At 38.1% G+C, this 5,282-nt stretch overlaps 1 long non-coding RNA gene across 1 annotated transcript; it reads left to right on the forward strand.

Moving 5' to 3' along the window:
- The first annotated feature begins 644 nt into the window (after positions 1-644).
- On the forward strand, positions 645-4,719 carry LOC117048725. Its single transcript, XR_004426878.1, has 2 exons — positions 645-730; positions 4,388-4,719. It is a non-coding gene; the product is annotated as an uncharacterized LOC117048725 (long non-coding RNA).
- Positions 4,720-5,282: the final 563 nt, after the last annotated feature.

Here is a 5,282-nt window from a genome sequence, read left to right on the forward strand (position 1 = left end):
AAATCTTCACTAACACCACAATTTCCTCTCTAATAGCAAAATCTCAGACTGAAAAAGCCCCCCCCCCCTTCCACTGGAGAAATCAGCTTGCATTTGCAGGCTCTCAAAAGGATCCCCTTCGAGAGCCACTTTTTTTGCGGGTTTGGCTTTACTTAAAAAAGGTATGGAGTGTAGGGGAAAAGTGAGGTTTGCTAACAGATATGCAAAGGTGCACTTATCCCTGGAGGGTGAGGTTCTGGGTGGGTGGAACCAGGTAGAGAGATTCCATTCCCTATTGGTTAAGTTATTTAGGTAACTGGAACCCTCCTGATGCATAAGACAAATAAAGACTCACACTGATGGACACCACCTTGAATGGGCAGACATTTAGTCCTATATCGGTGCTGCTTGTTGTATTGTTTTTAAAATACTTTTAACATGAGTTTATTGCTTTCTTTTTCTTTTCTTTTTCAGTGCTCAATTGATTTCTCTTCCATTTTTCCTGCCTATCTGTATGAACAATATAACCTTGATTGAAATCTATTCTCTTCAATTTTTATTTTGCTTTTTTTAGAGCAATGTTGTTGTTTTTTAAAGCAAAAGGCAATTTATATTATATTTTCTCTTCCTTTTTCTTTCTCTTGATTCGGTTTTTTGTTTTTGTTTGTTTCTTTGTTTCTTTTTGTAATGGCTTAAAGTAAAAGCCGAGGTGCCCCAGGCCTGGAACTATTCAAAACTGATCAAAATACAGGTGAGTTACTATACAGTACGATTATATTATTTTGCTGTTGTTGTTGTTATCCTTTAATATAAACATTTGCTGATAGTTAAGGAAAGGACAGAGTAGGGAGTTGTGTTACTGCAGAGACAGGACTGGAAAGGATACACTATTTCTCAAACCCTGTATATACTTAAGTGGAAGTAAGCCCTGTTAAAAAGGAGAGGTGTATTTCCGAGTAAACATGTTGAAGCTGCAGAAAGTATAACAGGAAATGAGGTGCAGGAAGAAAAAGAATATGGAATGCAGAATGTCAAAACTGTTGCATTTTACCTTTAGGAATCTGTGCAGTCCCATTTTAATTAGCAGAGAAGAACATGCTTATGTATTTTGTATATACACATTCCTTTATGGTGCTCATCTAGATGTACCCCAACAGCCAAATTCCAAATTTCGTTGAAGGCAATATACTGTGTCAAGCATCTGTGCATGTGTCCATTTTCTCCTTAATTTTTTACTGTAAAGAGACTTGGCCTGAATGACCCAGGATTTCACTCTTAAGAAAGATTTTCAACAAATTCCATCTGTAGCTGGGATGGTGGCGGGAGGCAGGGAATTCCCCCCCCCCCTTAAAGTGCCCAAGATTCTGTAAAGAGATAATGGCTGTGAGAAAGTCAAAACAATATGAACTACAGCAGTATCAACTGATCACCAAGACCCAAGGTTTTAAATCCATATTTATTTGTCTGGGATTATAAAGTACCTTGAATTTAAACAGGAATAAATTGCTGTTTTCATTGATGTTGGAATGTAAGCAGAAAAAAATAACTGGCAAAATGTCTTTATCTGTATGGGGAGATTCTCACCCCCACCCCCTGCTCTCTTCCCCGAAGTGCTCATATGCTATTCCCACAGCATCATATAATGAAAAGGAAAGGAGAAAGACCTCCTCAAAACAGCTTTAAAGTGTTGGAGAAATGATCTTTCAGAAAGCTGCCTAAAACCAGCCAGTTCATTCAAGAACGGTTTGAATAACCACTCTGGGCTCTTCAAAGCCAGCCACATGAATCAGGTTAGAATCATAGAATCCTCGAGTTGTAGAGTTGGAAAGAACCCCCAAGGGTCATCTAGTCCAACCCCCTGGGGTGCAGGAATCTCAACTAAATAATACATGGCAGGTGGCCATCCAGCCTCTGCTTAGAAATCTCCATGGAAGGCAGTCCAATTTGTGCAGCAAGCACCTCAACATAAAAAAGGTTCAAAGATTTTCAAATGAAAAGCTTGGTATTCCAATGACTTGGCTTGATATATAATGCATGGACCCTTTCAAGCATTCATTCCATTATATAAATGAATGGAGTGAGGTTGAGATTGCAGGTTGTAGGTTGAGGTTGTGGACTGCTAGCCCACCTCTGATATTCCCAAGATGCCCATGTTCATAGGAACCTAAACATGCATTGGTTTTCTATACACACATACACCTAAGCATACATTCATTTTCTATGCTTGATGCATCAGCTGCAAAAATGGAAGGTGTGGTTTACAAGTAGAATGCCTACACATGTTTGGGTATATGAATCATAGAATTGTAGAGTTGGAAGGGACCCCAAGGGTCTTCTAGTCTGACCCCGTGCAATGCAGGAATCTCAACTAAAGCATCCAAGACAGATGGCTTAAAATCCTCCAATGAAGGAGAGTCCACAACCACCAATGTCAAACATCTCTTTGATAGGAGCAAATGCTTGAACACATAACAGTTAGAGGTTGGGGTCAGGTAGCAAACACTGCTTCACCCCTCCATGCATTCATTTCTACAAGGAAATGCACAACCTTGTGGGGCTTATTTTAGGGGATGTCACAAGAGAGGCCTCTTATCAGGAGAATATGTATCTTTAGCACTGATTTCAGACACATGGAAATCACTGAAAGTTCAGCACATGAAATATTGTCCTCTCTGAGCACAGAAGACAGCTTTTGGGAAGAAAGCTGTCTTCCTTTCTTTGAGCATATGGTAGCTCTGCCTAATACATTAAGATATAGCTTGCATTAATGTGCACAGGAAACATTGAAGATCATTCAGAGGACAGTTTTTAAGTTCACTCAGACCTTTCCAATAGAATTTGCTTTGAAATTTGGATGAAAATGTATATAGTAATAGTTCTTTACCATCTCTTTTCAAAACTCTCTTGGAAACTAATGCAAGATTGTCTAACACAGCTCTGATTAAGGTCTATCAAACAGGTATGCTTTAGTACACTTGTTTAATGATCCTGCAAAAAGGAATTTTGGATATCAGCTCCTTCTGTTGAATGTGCTTCATCACATCGCCACAACACCCATCATATTCTTGTAGCCATTATCACTTTGGTAACCTGCAGTTTACTTATTAGGTAGTTATTGACTGGGAGCATTACTAATGTCCTCAGCTTGGTTTTCATTCTGTTCAAGTTTCAAGCACCCTAAAGGCTTGGCCTTGGAAAGGGTTAACGCTTTGGGTAGCAAGCTGAGAGTTTGGGGGCTGATCTCACCCAAGACCCGTAGAAACATGCCTAATGAAAATGCATTACAAAGAAGTCAGGTTTGCAGGGAGGAATTTCAGCAGACAGGTTCCTTTTGTTCTTATGAAGTTCCCAAAAACCTCCAAACAAGTCTTAACATACCCAAGGGAGAGGACTTGCAAAAGCAGGTCTGTACATTAAGAAAAGCCTTCAAGCATTTTGAAGACCTGTATCAGCACTTCTGTGGTTTAGTAACTCAGGATTTAGAATCTTTGCTCACTATCACAAGATCTCATTATCTCTGCAGGGGAATACCAAAGCTACTTTTCTAAGCATTTTTGCAACTCAATCCTATCCACCTATACTCAGAATTATGCCTCGCTAGGGATGTATTTCTAAGTAAATGCCAAGGATTTATTTCTTAATGATTAAAAAAAATAAGAAGGGACTCTGTCAGTATAGCGCTTAAATTGGCTTCATAGATCTTGAACCCATTTATTAGTCACTATAAGGAACGTTATTTGGAAACATTTAAAAAGAACCCAATCCTATACACATACACTTGGAAGTAAACGTGCATAGGGTGTGAAAGAAAGATGATGTTGATGCAATTTCCTTGAGATTTAGGGGGAATGAACTCTGTCCTGTGCTCTGGAATGAATGCTCTATAGTACATTTGAGTTTGTTTTCTCTACTTCTCAGCTTGACCTCTATGAAATGGTAGGAGCATCACTTTTTTACTTCACAGCTAGATTGTGGATGTAAATTGGACGGCAATGCTATGTACACTTAGGAGCAAGTCCCATTAAATTCAGTGAGGCTCGCTTCTAAGAAAACCGCTTTGAGGGTTGTTGTTTTTTTACAATCAAATGCTATATCATTTTTATGAAATTAAACAAATAAATATAGAGGACTGGACTGGACTGGACTGTTAAATCAATGATTGGGAATTATAAAAGGTTAGTTAAGGTATTCTTAGATATAAGGTTTTCTTTCCTCCTATGATAATTTCCTATGATTATTTCCTCCTATGATTATTTCTTTTCATAGAATTATTTCCTATGATTATTTCTTTTCTCATGGTGATTTTTCTGACATTTATTTTAACTCATTTTCTCATGCACTTTTTTGAACCCACCCTTTCTTGTGCTTTTTTATTCTTTTATTTGTACTATTTGGAAAATCAATAAAGATGCACCTTTAGATGGAAGCTGCTATTCAATATCTGAGAGTGAATGTTAAATAAAAGTTTCCACAATTAAGTCAACAAGCTGGGAAATAAAGCAAGCTCGTCTTCCCACAAAGGATGAAAATGATGATTTGCTGTCTTTGAAATTCATTTGAATAGCGCCATTTTCAACTTCACTGTATGAATTACCCTTCTAAGTCTGCGAAAACTTTGAATGTTCCCTTGTTCATGAATTTTCTTCCTTTGATTACTTTTCCCTGTAAGCTCTTTGGGGTCATATACACATTTTCTTCTGTATTTCCGCAGGGTGTAATAAAACAGCAGTTTTATCTCCAGTGTTTTCCTCAGGCACATCCACAAAACAAAACCAACCCGTGTCCCAGGTGTAACAAATTATCTACCACAATAGCAGATTGTGAAAACAATAAAGTAGGTGTTGCTTTCAATCCATAACTATCCCAATACTTCTGTCCATATCACTCTGTTTGCCTAAGACTGTGGCCTGCCTTTCTATTACATTGTGTCACATGTCTATTACATTGTACAGTGAATTCTCGTGTGACATTTTGGTAGCTTGTTGAAAATACAGAAGTAACAGGATCCATTACATGCTAGACCCTTCAGGCAACTGATGTCCATGTGGATCCCTACCTATTGTGACTGAAAATGAGATACAGTAGTGTGAAAACATCAACCACCTGAATTTACCCCAATAGAGAAAAGATTCCAGGCAAGATTAGAAATAAACCATTACATTTTGCCAGGGGCGTGTTTATACTAAGTGTTATCTAACTGTTTGCCTGCAGATGTTCATCCATTTCAAAAGTTGGTATTTCTGAATTATTATAAATGTGAGGACAAATGCACAGATGTGAAGCATCTGATCCGCAAAACTAGA

This window comes from Lacerta agilis, chromosome 6 (genome assembly GCF_009819535.1).
Source record: "Lacerta agilis isolate rLacAgi1 chromosome 6, rLacAgi1.pri, whole genome shotgun sequence".
Classification (NCBI taxonomy): Eukaryota; Metazoa; Chordata; class Lepidosauria; order Squamata; family Lacertidae; genus Lacerta; species Lacerta agilis.